At 43.6% G+C, this 16559-nt stretch overlaps 1 long non-coding RNA gene across 2 annotated transcripts in view; it reads right to left on the reverse strand.

The window, feature by feature from the left end:
- LOC138687681 (uncharacterized) overlaps positions 1-16006 on the reverse strand; it is a 250329-nt gene extending 234323 nt beyond the window's left edge. For both annotated transcript variants that reach the window (XR_011326805.1, XR_011326800.1), the window contains exon 1: positions 15849-16006. This is a non-coding gene — a long non-coding RNA (uncharacterized lncRNA). The remainder of the gene's footprint in view (positions 1-15848) is intronic.
- Between the last annotated feature and the right edge of the window lie 553 nt (positions 16007-16559).

The raw sequence follows: 16559 nt of genomic DNA on the forward strand, positions 1-16559 counted from the left end.
GCACTATCAGAAAGAGACTACGTTTGCCCGTTTAGACATAAAAGCATACCCCTAAATCATGAAGCTATAGGGACAGTTACATGGATTGCTAAAAAGCATGGGCCAAGTCTCACAGTAGTGCAGCAACGTTGCTTCTAGCACTTGAGCAGGTTCACTTTGTTATTTTATCTTATGTCAAGAAGCCGTATCACATATATGAGCAGAATGTTAGTTGGTGAACAAAAGCCACTAGTGACCAAAAGGACACAGGTAAAACATCAGCTATAAAACCAGAGAATGATACATACAGAAATAATTACAGATCTGGCATTTGCCATTGTTCAGATATCTGACTCCAGGAACAGAGGAGCTGACTGCTTTCCAGGAACAGTCAAGGACCCACCTTCGGCCCCTTTACGGCACCTGAAAACAGCAGCAATCAGAGCCACAAAGCATGTTCTAACTTGTTCTGTTAGAAGCCAATATTCAGCACTGCACGTTTTGGATATTTGCCTTCAAGGAAGGCAAGGGAATGGGCATGAATAAGGCGAGCCTCACATGACCCATGAGCAAGCAGTGTACATCATGTGCCAAGGCTACACCGAGGCATCTGGCAGCAGGGCTAGATTGGCACAGGGGCGACTGGGCAATCAGAGTCTGTGCCCGTGAAAGGCAGCAAGACAGCAGGAGCTACTTAAGCCAATGCCACTAGGTCATCCTGGGACACAGCCACATACACAGCTTTGTTCCTTTCCATAATGGCCGGAGCAACGAAGCTCCTGCAGAGCTGCTGGCAACGCCACCTGCGAGCCATTCCTGGAACGCGGGCTCTGAGGTGCAGAGTTTGTAGCCCGAGGCATCTGGCAACATCTTAGCTTTGGCAGGCAGCTTGCAAGGTCAGGAAAGCTGGCTGCCCCTCACCTAGAGTATCACCCAGGGCAGACTGAAGTAGCTGGGGGGCCCTGGCTGCAGATAGTCTCACTTTCTTTTTTTCAGAGTCAAATTCACAAGATGCATAGCCATTCAAAAAAGGAAAATGAGGTCACTGATTTTTATTTATTTAACAATAACCAAAGGCTGCTGCTAAAAACTTTCCCTCCTTCTAGTATGTGCCCTTAGTCGACTTCACCCTGGAGGCTGACAATAAAGATGTTTCAAACAAACTGGACACTGGACTCATCATCTACACCTTGGCCTGATCCTGCCTTTGCATACACTGCTTTTATAGTAGAAGAACTCTTATCAACAATCATTCTCAAGTGACTCATTTTACACTTGTGCTAGGGAGATCAGAAGGAAGCCTCGTGACTTATAATCCATAGTTAAAACTGCAGGAGCATAAAGACAAGTTATCTGACAAAATGAAAGTTAAATAAATACAGGTGCCTTGTGGTTGCTACTTGCTGATCTGGCAACAGTTGTTAGTCATTTCATCAGAAGGCCCATCTGCAAGGATCTAAAAGTCAAAAGCTTTGATTGTCTGCCCTTTATGTTGTCTGGCTCCTCTTCACTCATTCTCAAGAGCCAATGAAGGCTCAGAGTAGTAACAGAAACCTATCCAAGCCATGCTGTTCTGCAGATGTTTAAAAGATAAATGCACAAACTGTGAAGGAGCTCACACAATACATGGCAATCGTTTTGATTAACTGTCCTAACTGGAAGTCATAGACTCTAGGCTCTCCTAGCGTGTGTTTTGGCTTTTAAGAAAGGAAGTTTGTAATGGGGTTTTCTGCGAGTGTCTGTCATTCATTCTGAGATAGTTTAGAGCCAGGCTCAGCCCACTGCTCTGCAATGGGAGAAGGCTGCACTGTAACAGAACTGATGTGGTTGTGCTGCAGGGAGAAACAGGAATCAGATCCCTTTCAGAAAGGCAGCATGAGGACCCCGGGAAGCTGCATCCACCACTGGGCTCAAGTCAGCTTCTGGGGAGCAGCTCCACAGTCACTCCACAACTTCAAAGGAATTCCTCCTCCTTGCTTCAGTCTGCCCAGTGGCCTGGATACGGGGGTCAGGCATACAGCCCTGGGTTTGGTCCTTTGGGAATTACAAGCAGAAAGAACCATGAGGAACAATCGGAGCATGAGGTGGCACATGGGACTTTCTTCACAGCACACTGGGGGTTGGAGTTTTGCAGGAAGTCAAGCAACATGATGGTTACTTCTTCTCAGCCTTAAAATCCAAGACAATACCAGCTATAAAGGATTTTGTGCCAAAAGAAAGAAGCCAGCATCACGTCCATAAAATACCTTCACAAGTCCAGCAGTGAAACCACCCCTTGCAGTGAGTGGCTTGCACCAGGGAAAAGATCGTATCCACATATATAACTAGGATGCTTGCTGCTGAACTTGTGTCTCTCAAATTTCCTGTACTGAACAATATAGGACAGCCCCGGAGACACACTAAGCATCACAAGGAGTGTTGCCGCAAACTAACAGAAACTAAAAGAAATTCAAATTCAAGGCTGAAGCGCTTTCCTTACCTCATCCCATTGTACTTAGTTATTTCAGCACATAATTGCTAACATCCTTCATTGATCTGAAATTCCTGTGGATACAATAAGACCAGCCACGGATGGATGCTAGCCTTCACTCTGAGTTTACATGCCTTTGTTACAGCCCCTAGGCTTAAAATGTATGAAGCTTTCAAAGTGTCAGTGACCTAAATAGATTTCTGAAAGCCTGGAGTGTGTTTGTGGGCACCCCTCATGATGCACACAGCCCATTTCCTGCAACCACACCAAAAGCCTTAGGCTCCCCTGCACACGACAACTCCTCTTCCTAGCCCAGTTTATTTGTCCTTTTTCCACTTACAGTCATAAAATCATTTCCTCTTCCTCCTGAGATCCACATTAGCTATGATGAACTGCCACAGGGTATCCCACTTTAAAACTCTCTGTGCAGCCCCATCCGAGGGGTTTGGTGTCAATGGTTGGAGATAAATACTCACTGGAACATAAAGATTTTATTATTCTGAGAGTGGGGACAGGTGTACAGGTGATTTTTTTTTTTTCTTCACTCCCAAGGTAAAAGGGAGCTATCGAGATTACTGAAACACACGAGCATAATGTACAAGTACTGTTATGTGAGAAGGAGGAACAAATTGGGAGATTCATACGAAACTATGTTTTATATATAGATATGAATACTTTCCATTAGTAAGGGGAAAGATTAAATAATAACTGATATTTCTCACACCTTTAAAAAAAATTATGAGCATCATTTTTTTATTTCAGTAGTCCACTTTTAAAATGCTAACGTAGTGCAAATTATTTGCACTCATATACAAAATACTATCCAAGAAGGCCTTTATGGTTATTTCTAATGGTTCAGTAGAAAGATATGATCTATTTAGCCTGTGTTTCAAAATGTTCAGTCCCAACCCGTATATTAGAAGCATACCACCCTCAAGGTGAGAAAAATATTTTAAGGTTTTTCCTGTTGCTTTCCAAAAACAGCTCAGAAGGCATCGGTGAAAGCAGCACAAAAATGATGGTCTGGGGTTTGTTTGAGAGCACAATAGGATATAGAAGAGAAAGGGAGAAAGGCTATGTGGAAACAACAGGTCCTCCTTCCTGTAGGCAGCATCAACCTGTTACGTTGAGATGGAAGTCCTTAATGCACAAATACATCCAAGCCTCTATCAAATCTACAATGCAGATAGGGTTAAGCTAAAACAGACCAAACATCCGATTTTCACGGACATTGCGAGATCCTCATTTTAAATAGCTGCTCATCCCCTCCTTCCCCTAGAATCAGTCTTGGATATGTTAAAAAGGGCCCTCTAAACCTAGATTTATCTAAACTGTGATGGCTCCTACAGTGAGCAAAAATGCTGGAAAAGTACAGGTTTATTCCAGAACTAGGTTTTTGTGATTTTTACGGTGACTTCTTAGTATCTACCTCAGCCTCCTTTTGGTTTTCAAATGTTATCGACCTGGTAAACACAGCTTCACACAATTTTCTCTTCATACATCAGCACTTTTGGGGGAGGGACACAGCTCAAACCCAGGCCGCCTCACAGCTAAGCGCACCCAGCAGCAGCTGGGAAAATGGGTCACTTACTGACAGCTGACTGAGCCCGTTTCAGGCTGAATTGCGAGATGTATCCCAACATTTTGGGAACCACAGGGTTTATTTGCTGTCGGGGAGGTGAGGGTTATCAGCACGGTTGGCAGTGGAAACAACCCGCACCTGCAGCAGGGCAACTTTATGAGCCTAGAAAACACTCCAGCAGCCTCGGCCGCTCTCTCCCCACTCCTCTTTGCGAGGCTATCGCGACGTGGGTATAAAACCTTCTTAAGTTACCACAAAGCAACGTCAACCAAGGCCTCAGTCATGTCACCCAGCCGGTAACACATAGGCAAGGCCCAGGGCACCCACCAGGCCGGCCAGAGAGGCTCCCCATGTCACCACAGCCCTCTCTAGCCTTCGGCCACCTCCACTGGACAGCACCGACACCCGCGCCTTCGTGGCACGACAGACGAAGCTGCCACCAAGCACACGGGGCTTTTCCATGGCTCACGGCAGCGTTGAACTGCCTCCCGCCACGGAGGAAAGCCCGTTTCCGTACATTTTTAAACAGAAGGGTTCAGCACTATCTGGCCCCGTCTGGGGTACCTCAGGCCCAGCGGGCTTGTGAGGGACCTCACGGGCGGGACAGGGGCGCTGCTGCCAGCGCCCCGCCGCCATTTCCCGTCGTCCTCCCCCCCCCCCCCGCCATTTCCCGTCTCCCTCTCCACCGCCTGCAGCCTTGACCCAGGCGGGCGCCGACAGGGCGGGGTGGAGAAGGAGGGAAACGCACCGAGCCCGCAGGCAGCTGCCATTGAGATGCAAATGGCGCCGCGGCCGCCGGTGCCCTGTCACCATCGGCCTCCCCCCCACAGCGGCCCAGCGGCCCGGCGCACCGCCGCGCCAGGGGCACACCGAGCGGGAAAAGGGGTTTCTGCTATAATTTCTTTCTATCCCCGGCTTATTCGGGCAGTGTCGCCGTGCCTAGCTGGCTCTGTGCTGGTCCTGCCCAGCTGTATTCGTGCATGTGGCACGCAGGGGCACCCGGGTGATAGCAAGATCCAGTTTTACAGCGTGTCTCAAGCCTTGGATCACCAGTAAATTTAAAAACACAAGGTCTGCAGGCTGGCTCCTGAGTACCAGTTGAACCATGTATCCACTAGGTCCAGCTGAAGGAAAAATTAAAATTAAAATTAAAGAGAAACCTGTATCATATCTTCCTCGGCCCTTGCCTTCCCTCTCGCTGTGAGAAGCCTTCCCCCACTGAGGTGGTGGTCTGCCCTTCACACACACAGAGTGGGCAAAAGGGTCACCAAAATGCAGCCAGGTGACTCCGTTTTCTGTTATCTCGCCACCCAATATCTTTACTATTGTCACCATTTTCTAAGAACTGGGGACAAAAACCTCTCTCCAAGAGGCTGACGGGTGCTTTGGCACACCTAGACAGTGCCAGGGCTCCATTCCGGCCACACAAGGCATCAGCCACATGGAAATGTTTTTCCTACTGATTGCAGTGGACTTACAATCACATCAGACCACTTAATTTCACGCAGATGAATTCTTGTGCCCACAGTGGCACTATAGGTAAGCATTAGACCTTATTGCCACAAAAGGAAGTTTTAACATGAAAGCAAACAACCCTTAAAAAAACCAAAACGCAATTCAAGCATCCGGAGCTCATCGCTTAATGGCACACAACCAACGTCGCACATGTCCGCACTGTGCTGCAGTCAGTTATATTGGTTTACGTCCCCAGGGACTCACAACATCATTTCAATCCAATCAGCATGCCAAGAGCTGTTTTGTGGGAGATGTCAGCAATTTTCACCATCTTTCTTCCCTCTTTTCCCTTCTCCACCCTCCCCCAAAGAGCCAACTTCCACACAAACCCCATTTTTTCAGGTCATTCTGAAGAAGATGCTGTTTTGACAGAGTCGTGCATTTTCCTTCTTGCAAATTCTGGGGAAGCCCTGCCTAAGAAAGTGATATATGGCCCGAAAGAGACCCTCACCCTCAAACCTAATTAGAAGCCTTCACTGTTCAGCAGGGTTTCAAGAGGACAGAAGCCCGAGGCAGCTGGATGGGAATACGAACCATACCATGCTCAAACAGCTTTCTCATATTCATTCAGTGACCAAGATCCATCTGTTTATCATCAGCTGCAATACAGTCTGAGACAAAGTGCATTGTTAATAGGGTGTGTTTGAGAGAAAAGTCACAGGGAAGTGCCCTAAACTAAGTGATTTCTGAAAGTAATGGCTACAGAGTGTATACCACACAGTAGCGCTGCTCTAATGGTTATTTTTCTTCAGTCATCGCCATTAACTGTGTGTTTTTGCTGGCAAGATTCAAAAACAAAACAGAAGGGGTGGCAAAGCACCTTCTCTAGTTAAGAGATACTAGTTCCTAACACAAAATTTTAAGGTTTGTAAAATGTGAAGTACGAAGATGGCTGCAAAATAATAGTGATATTTAAGAATAGAGAAAGCAGAAAAAGGATGAAAGGGATTTACCTAATTCAATTAAAAATGCAATCTTTCTTCTAGAGGGAGTACAGAGATTTTGGCCCCACGCAAAGATTTCAAACCTCTTTCTCACTTTATCATTTTAGCGGGTAATAAAAAGTGAAATAAGTATTTATGTAACTAAAAGAACATAGACGCATACACACGTACGCCAAAATCAGTAAGTAAAAACCACATAAAGACATATCCAGGCCCACGCATGCTCAAGGATTCGAAAAACTTGAATTCTAATTTTGATTCCTGTTTCTTGTAAGGAAGATAGGGTTTGCCATACATTATCAGAACAATAGTTGCTTTTGTCCGTAAGCTTATCCCTAACGGTAACCCAGGACAGCATTTCAGAGTATGGTGAACGTTCTTCAAGTGACAAGTTTTGCAGTACCTTGCACCTATGATTATATATACTAATTCCAAAGCATTATTAGCTTGAACATCCTTCATCACCCTTCCTCATGTTCCTCTGTCTAAAATATCAAGTCATGTATTATCATATATGACTAACTACTGCATATTATTTAGTAGCTGGAGATTGTGCTTTTAGGCCATAATCCCATTCTGTTCAACACTGTATGAAAAGGAGGAAGAACCAGGACACCACACCACCACATTTCACTAAGGCACTGAGAAAATGCAGCTGAACTGATACCACTGAGGGATGCCCCATTCTGAGACAGCTTAGATATTAGATTGATTGAGAGCTGCAGATTCTCAGCTGCTGAAAAAGCAGCAGTCAAAAAGTCAATGGGCACCTAAAATAAGTAAATATATATATATATGTATTTAAAATTAACAACAACCTAAGAGGATGTCAGAGTTCTTCCTACAGTCACCTGCCTGCATATAGCTACTGGACTTCTATCAATTAAGTATGGTGGGTGCACAGTGCCACTTGAGACATGGGATGAAAAGCAGGACACCAGAGAAGCAGAAACATGGTAACTAGAGGAGATTATTAAGCACACAAAATGCAATCGAACCAGCAGGAGGCTTTCAGTCAGCTCTCCCTGCAGCCTCTGTAACTCAGAAATAGAGAAATAGACACACCCTTTTAGTTTAAAATCAAGGGTTATGGGGTTTGGGGTTTTTTTCCTGTTGCCCTTGTTTCAGCTTTCAGAAGTTTAACAATGTACTACACTATCAAAGCATTCATTCATCATTTTGATTTCTTGCCCCTCCCATTGTAAATGCTATTCTACTACCTTTTACTAAGTTACGTACAGTTGCTGTTCCTAGCAGGCTCACGGGAGGTTGTCTGGAGGCAAATAGACACTCTAGTAACTCAAGCAAATGATTTCATCTGGTACCAGAGATTTTATGTATGCTTTATTTTATAAAGGTTTGTACACTTATTTCATTAAAAAAAACTATAATAAAAACTAGCAGTTTCCTTTTTTACACATGCATACAAATTAAAGATGGCTTTGTTTGCTAATAGAAGTTTGAATATCCAAGTTTGGAGTCAGGATAGAAACAGAAGCTCAGGCTGGATCATTTCCAACAGGACCTAAACCCAGAAGAATTACAGTACTGTTGTGATACAGTAAGGACTTAACATAACACTTGCCATTGCCATGTAGTTATTTCTAAGGATGATATGTTTGCTCTGCGGACCTGTTCCGTGCACGAGGTGATCTACTTAGCAGGTTCAAGCTGCTATCTATTATTGGAACAGGTGACCCCATCAAGAGAATCACTTTACTTCATAAATTCGTGAAGTTTAATTCTAAATGGAACTATTGCATCACCTGAGATCCCAGTGTCTGTACAAGAGGCCATTTAGTCACAGTTACCTCTCTGCTCATGCCAGCAGCTTGTCTTTAGTTCAAGCACCTCTTTCAAGTAGGCCTGCAGTGCTGACCTGAATAGATCAAGAGCTGGGGAATTTATCATTTTGCTTGGTAGTTTATTATAGTGGTTATTAAACCTCACTGCTAAAGATACATGCCTAACTCTGAGCTTTCTGATTTCAAGTTCAGTCTTGTGATTTATCCTTCTAAATGACAGAGCATTTAGTACATATTTCCTCTTCACAAAGGTGCTTAAGCACTGTCATCAAGTCACACCTCTACCTTCTTTGCGATAAGCTAAATAGATTGAATTCTTGATCTTTCTCTCCGTGCAAAACTCAAGCCTTTAAACTAGCTCTCAAGCTGTCTGCACCCTTCTGTCTTTTAACATCCTCTTAAAAAAGCACAGGCAGGCAGAGGGTATGCTGTACTCTAATGTTGGTCTTGCTGCTGTGTTGTTCACGCATCAAGGATTACGTTAATACTTTTGTCCCCTCTGAGCTCCAAATCCTTTCCCAGATATATTTTATGGGATACAGGTCCCATTCAGGAGTCAAAACTTCAACTCTTTGCTCCTAGGTGAGTAATTTCTCACTTGAATACAGCAGGGCACATTTTGTTTGAACAGGACCAACTCCTTAAGCTATCCACGTCACTCTGCAGGACAGCACTCCCTTTTCTGTTGCTTTTCTTTCACCTGTACACCCTTCTCACAGGCACTAAGGGAGGCCAAGGCTTACACCACACAGGTTATATCTAACCAGGGGAGAAAGTATATGCTGCAGTGTGCCGAGGCATCAGTATCTCCACACCCCATCCTACGCTGTCCATGCTGTGGCTGCCTTCTAGCCAGCACAACCAAGTTTCTCACCTGCAAAAACCAAAGGACTGGTGAAAGAATGCAGGAGGACATGGGAAAAGGAAGCAGATGCCTAGCCACCCCTTTAGCATGAGCTGAGGGCATGGCTGAAACACGTGCCTGAATCCAGCACCTCGGCAGCACTGCCGGGCTCCTGCTTTAATCGCAGGTCTTGAAACGGGGCACGCGTGGATGCTGGATAATCATCTCTTCCCTACTGTGGCAGGAGCTCTTACACTGCCTTGGGAAACCTGCATGACTGCAGCCAGCCCTCTGCCTCCTCTCAGCTGAAGGGCTCCAGCATAAGTAGCAATGGAAAAATTAATATGAAGTATCCCTGTTCATGCATGAGCGAGACAAGACTCACTCCTGACTGACTGACCATAGTCATGCTCACCAGAGAGGCAGAAGACTTTTTTGCAGAGGTCTCCACAATCATTAGTCCCTACTTATTAGTCACAGTCCCCATTAAAAGTGTGAAGGAATAGAACAATGCCACCTCGCTCCAACTAACATGCACAGGCATGAATCTGGCCTCAGACATATCAATCCCTCAGGTTTGTATATCTTGTTTTCTAATGACCAAGCAATCTTCTTCACACACCCTCTAACAGTACAATGTTGTACAGATGTGGCATTGCCAAGAAAGGGGCTTTTAGCTCTCTTGCGATGAGTTTTGCCATAGAGAGAGAAAAATACAGCAAAAATAGGCAGAGCAGTGTTGTGCTTCAGCAAGGTGACGTGCAAGGAGCGCTAACCCTATGCCTGATCTTGCAGCAGGCCTTATTCATGAGAGCAGGCTCATTAGTTTAGTCAGGGTGTCTCACAGGAGGAAGCAGAAGTGAAAGAAGCCAGGGCACTGTCAGTAAGTGTTGGTATCCTTTTGTGCTGAGGGGGGGTATGGAGAAAGGGGAGAAGGAGGGAAGGAGTAAGTCACCTTGAACAGGGGTTGGGCAACAAAATTTTTGCCTCCTACTTTCTTGGGCTGCATGTTCTGGCCCAAAAACCAAAGCAGCAGTTCTAGCTACCCAGAAACAAATCCCAGCTGCAAAAAAGAAAAAAAAAAAAAAAAAGGAGGGTGGGGGAGGTGGGGAAGGAGAATTCCCTCTTCATTTTGTGGAAGGCATTTAACTGGGACTTGTTTTTCAACAGACCACCCTTTACATGCCATTGCAACAGTCTTGACACTTTTCCCTTCAGCTTCCACTTGAATTGCCACTGAAACCACCATTAAACAGCAATGTACTTCAGATTAAAAGAAATAATCTCCGATTTACTTCGTATTGCAGATGACTTTGGGAGGAAAAGCACATTGACAGCTGTTTCCATTTCATTGCGCTTTTTTGTTTTTGAAAGAGAAGACCATTTGTTTTAAATTTGTCTATAAATAATAGAGGAAAACACAGCTGAGGGGCCCAGTGTGATTTTTATAGAAAGTTCATTTTTAGAAATCTGATAAGCTTATAACCACATATGTTTGAAATCATGGTAATATAAAATACAGAAACTTGAAAAAACCCTACTTGTCAAGCAATCTAATACTTATTTTATCTATCACTTAGCAGCATTTGTCAAATATTGTGTCTTGGCGGCAACTTTGGACCTAGATTCTGAATGCATGAAGTATCTTGTGGATCTTCAACAATGTACTGACCCAGAAGACACTTAGAACACCTAAGTAGCTCCTGTACAGTCAAAATGCTTGCTTGCCTGGACAGAGTTCAGGCACAATGATATGCCAGGACAGACAGCTATTGCCTGCTAGCTTGAGAAACAAATGGAGACAGAATCTGCCCTGCTAATCAGGTATCTGCCACCAACTGTCTGCTGCGACTTCAAGGACTGTTTCAGTTTCTCCGTCTGGAAAATGGAATTAACAGATTAGGGCTTAACCTTTATGAGGTCAAAACTCTTGGGTTTTTCCCTAGATTGAGAGCGACCTCACAAGCCAGCATGAGAATTAATTAGCTCATGTTTATCAAAATGAGTCACAAAGGCAATGGACTACACCTCAATTCTACTCAAACTGCTTTGGTGCGGATCAGACCCAGCAGATTACCAATGCCATTAGTGACATCTGCTCCTCAGCCCCTCAGCTAGTGTTAGCAGCTCACGCAGAGGTAAATCTATTTTCAGATGCATGAGGAAGCCTAAACAAGCCCTGATGACAGCCAGAGCACAACAGCAAACCCCCTAATTATTCCCCTTATTTCCTCAGAAACACTGTATCAAAAAAAAAACAAACAACACACATGAGGATGGGAGTTATGCCACTACTATACCAAGAGAAAATTCCTCAATTTGGGGTATTTTACCTGACCATTTAGGAGGATTTCTGATCTACAGTGTTGATCTATAGTGCAGCAATCTAAGGAGGCTGGAACTAAAGGGGGAGGGGGACAGGTATGTAGCTCAAATGTAATAGTATGCCTTAGAATATTAAGTTCTCTCTTCCCAGTCCTAGTACTATAAATATTGTTTATGACCCTAGTTTGTCCTCTGTTTTCCTTAAATATAATCAGTTCGTGTCACGCCCATGCCATTTAACTGATATACTGTTAAGCTTTTAGTAACTCAGTGTTAAAGAATATTTCTGATCTGACTTGAATTTTTAACCTGTGTAGTTAAAGCCTTTGGAAATGGTGTTCTTGGAAAAAGGCTGTTTTCAGCTTGCATCATAGCTTGTGAAAGCTACAGGAAGTCATTAATAAACAGAAAGGTTTTATTACAGAGGTTCTGGCTGCTACCTTGTAAGGTTTCCACAGAATCAGAAATCCAGCCTGTTTGTATCAGCACAGCGCCTGGAAAAGATACAGCATGCAGCCTGGAGAGGCTCCTAAATCTTCACAGGAGAGGTTGCATTTCCTATATAAGGAAGTAGGCTCTGTGTTAAAGGAAAATTTAGACTTACAGGAAGATTTGAGGACATGAGAACACTTCCCATCAGACCAGTTGGCTGGAGCTGTCTGTCCAACATGGGGACTACTCATAAGAGCTCATAGGAATGACCAGGCAGCAAAAAGACAAGTTCATCAAGGGGCTCAAGACAGTACAGCAATCACCTCTGTCCTTTCATCAGTGTCAAATTCCTCCTGTAAGAGCAATGTGGGGTACAGAATAGCCCAGAAGTAGTTATTAGGGAGCCTAAGGGCAAGAAAATGGGACAGCAGCCACTGCCACTACTGGCTACGTAGGGTAAGCCCTGCTTACATGCCTTTGAGAATTGCTTCCTCCTCCATTTCTGTCTTAGTAACAAAAAGCCATAGGAAGGCCTGACAAACTAACAAAGTGACATACAAAGATTCCTATTTAAAAAAAAACCACCTAAAGTTTTAATGAGGTTGTGGCTGCCTAGTACACACAGTCAAGGTGTCTGTTCTCTCCCTACAGCCTGTCTAGTTGACAGTATGGATTGCAGATCACATCTAGACTTTCAGAGAGACAGAAGGGGAACTGCTGTGTCCAGTCTTCTTAGACTTTACTCCAGGTGCTCTGCTGGCAGCAGGCTCTACTGCTCCTCAGAGAGGCAAGCAATGTTCTTTACTGGAAAAATGTTAGTAAACAATAACTAGTCATTTCAAGATTATGTTCTGTTTTCAAATAAACACATGGAACTGGCTGCTTGATGAAACAAGACTTTTTTTTTCCCAAAGGAAACTCTGCACTTCTGTCACTGGATTTAATCTTGATTGCACTTGCTTTGACATCAGCCAAAAGTAACTTCACTGAAGCCCAAGGGGAGTATTTTAGCAAAGTGCATTAGGACAGGTTGTTGCCTAAAGACCTCAGTTTTAGCCCCCAGTGATTTAGAAGCACTGAATTAAAAGCCAACCCCCAAAGTCTCCGTGTTTGTAATATATTGATTCACATTGCCCACATACACACCCTGGGAGGACATGACAGATTTGTTCCCGTCATCTTTTACCACTCCTTAAGGAAAATATGTAACCAGCATCCCACCTGTCACATACTGAGTCACGTCCCAGTTAAATACTTTTCTTATTTGTATTTTTTCTATTCAACAGATAAACATGTTTCATTTGTCAGTACAGCTCACTTCCTCAGGAAGAGAGCTGAAGGTTATGCTCTAACAGAATGCTAATCGCCCACCAGAACACTCACTGCAAGACATATGCTTATACTGTATCCCTAGGAACAATAAAAGCCATTGGGACCAATTTCAGTCAGATGCTGCAGGGAGGGGGTCCTCTTAAACTGAAAAGGAAAGGGAATAATTCAGTTGGTGTGGTGACCAGTTTTGCAATAACGAGTTAAACATCCTGCTGTCACGCAATAATTTAAGTGTGCTGGTTTTACACACTACAATACAATTTACACCATGGATGGAAAGCTGTTAATGAGTCACCGCACCAGGCTGCTGTGTGCCACAGGAACAGGTAAGCTCCCTGTGGACCTAAACTGTTGGTAGCATCTCACAGGTACTAGGTCCTCACCCTGCCCAGGAGGGGACCTAAACCACCTAAACCAGGAGGAAGAGTGGGTTGCTGCAGAGTCCAAGCCTCATCCACGTGCAAGGCCAGTTGCACCACGCTGACTGTGCTCACCTCGCTAAGATGCTGCCATTCCCCTCCCCAAACTGTTCAAGCACCTCATGTCACTGCAAAGTACAAGTGACACGCAAAGATTTTGGCAACCTGCTCACAGGACCACGGAGGCTAACAACTCCTGCTCTTGTGATAGGAGTTCTTACCGTGCATAGTCATAATGATTATAGGACACACCAGGAGTGGTAAATTCCCAACAGTATTACACAAGCTACTACTGAATTTTATTTACTGAAGTTATTTTTTTCGCAAGAATCTTCATACACAAGCCTCCTCCACACATGACTCGATATTATTTTCGATTGATAGGTGGGCGCAAAGGTTAAGGATTATAAATGGGTTATTTGCTAGAGCCCATAGAGCAACCTGGCAGCAGAATTAGGAGCAAGTTTGGCATTCCCACTATCTTGGCTTTGTGCTTTAATCAAACTTTATATAAGATCGAGGAGGCCCAGGAACTGGCCGTACTATCTCTAATGTCAGGATCCAATTACAAAGGCACCACTGGTTCTTGTTCTTGCCAATACAGCTCCAGTCTGACAGAAAATTATTTGACTGAGGGCTGGTTCAGAAAGGAACCATAAACTGATAATACCCACATTACTACAGGAACCAAGAACTTAATCTCTGATGGTTATTTCCCAAAGTAAATATTTAAATAAACTAACATCTAAAAAAATAATAAAATGTGACTAGCGATAAGCAAGGTTATAGGAGTTATTCTCTCACAGGTTGCAGGAAATTTTATTTCCAAATCCCTTCAACATACAGTGGGATTAAAAAGTCACTATGATAGAAATAGACATTATAATTTAAGAGCAGGTTCCCTCTTAATACCAAAAAGCATTTCCTGTAATGGGAACTTGTCAACAGACCCACGTAGTGGCAAAACACGGTTGGTTTATTTTAGCATTGCCTTTGAGGAACATTTGGATATCCTGCCAATATATTTGCACGTGCTTATAGCATCCAGACTGATTTGCCACAATGGAAGACTCCAAGTCACTCCTCATAAAAGGTGCAACTCTTATCCAATAATCCAGGAGGCATTATGAACCCACACATATCTTTATTCTTGCCTTTTTTTTTTTCTTTCAAGATAAGAAAAAGTCTATTTTTCTGCCCTAAAATTTCCTAATCATCATTCCTCTATTTCAAAAGTAAGCGGTCACCATTAATCTGTCTGTTGCACCTTTCTTTTACATTGTTTAAGCCCTCCAAAAACAACACGTCAAGGAAAAAATAAAAAAAAAAAATCCATCAGAACACATTTTAATCCTATAACTCAGGAGCAGAGATTGCAGTGAACCACAGCCAGGCAGGGCAGCAAGGCAGAGCATCAGCCCAGGTCTGCAGGCTGCCAGCTCTGTCATCTGAGCTCAGGGAGGAAGAGGAGGAGCGGAGGCTGCAGCAGGTGCGGTGCTTCAATTCACAAGTGCGCTGACCCTCCCTAGGAGCATGGCAGGAATTTCAAATGGGATTAGCCACCCGGACAAGGGAAAGGTCATACTTGACATTTCCACTGGAAATTCTAATGCAAATAGACCTCTGATACTCATGACATTTTTTCACACACATCGAACAGCCATACATATGTAAAAGGAAAATGATAAAATGTGATGACTAATTTATGTAAATCTCATAAAGGCAATAACACCAAGGGCTGACTACATAGAAACATTAGCCAGGCAAAGGAGCACAGTATTACTGTATTCCTCTTTTATTTGCTACCATTTTAACTTGGTTTATTTTGATAGGGTTGTTACTTGTTTAGCTTTCAAAAAGTGCTCAGTGCTGTACAAGGAATAGGCCATAGAACCCTTGCTCGTAGTAAGGAGTGTAGTGATTTCTTGGCTTTATTTTGTATGGGTTTAGTTATTGCAGTGGGGATAGGAGGTGATAGAGGCAGAGGGAGAACCCAAGAGAGGAGCCTTATTTTGCCATCTAGGAAGCCAGTAATTTTTATAGCCTACCTCAGGCTTGAATTTTTACACACTGTAAATCCTGGCTGAACACCCAAGGAAAGCGTCAATTTTTTGAATTAGACCCCAGTGCAATTCAAGTAGGATACGTACACCATGAAGATCACATGGAAAATAGTTCTGCTACAACAAAGCTTTTCTCACCTCAAGGAGCCTTAAAAAGAGCACTCAGTGATGCCTAGCTGCTTCCAAACATTGCAACATCGGCTCACAGTTACGGCTATTTCTTTGCTGTATCTTGATAAACCAGTTTCCTGTCACAGTTGTCTTCTGTAGTCACCAAATTAGAAGACAAGCCCCTCCGTTAATCTACCTAAAGAAGAAAATCAAAGGTACTAAGCTGACCAACAGAGGAGGGGACAGATATTTTGGTTATCATGCTTTTGTTGTTATTTTACAAAGCAGACTAAACTGCACAGCAAACCATTGGAAGTGCACTGAGGTGTGTGCAAGAGCCTCCCAATACAGACAGGAAAAATACAAACTAGTCAAATATAAACCAAGTAGAGAAAACCCAACACTGTCAGAGGTCTTAGTCAAAGTTTTACTTTCAATGCAACTACGAGCAGGGTTTTACCCCACTTACTATCATCACCTGTTGTATTTCAATACATTTATTCCTGCACTTTAACATTATTTCAGAGGGCAGTGCCTCGTTTTCCCCAGCTGGGGGTGGGGAAAACATTTATTAAACTCCTTAAAGCTTGTTTATTTTTCTTAAGGCTAATTACCTGCCCGCAACGACTTAATTTTGTTTATTACAAGTTTTAAAATGACAAGTTCATCTGAAACCGGAGAACAGTGATACTTTAGCAACAATAAAAGGCCACAATCCTGCAAGCACTTATGCATATG

The sequence above is a fragment of the Haliaeetus albicilla genome, chromosome 1, assembly GCF_947461875.1.
Source record: "Haliaeetus albicilla chromosome 1, bHalAlb1.1, whole genome shotgun sequence".
NCBI classification, from domain to species: domain Eukaryota; kingdom Metazoa; phylum Chordata; class Aves; order Accipitriformes; family Accipitridae; genus Haliaeetus; species Haliaeetus albicilla.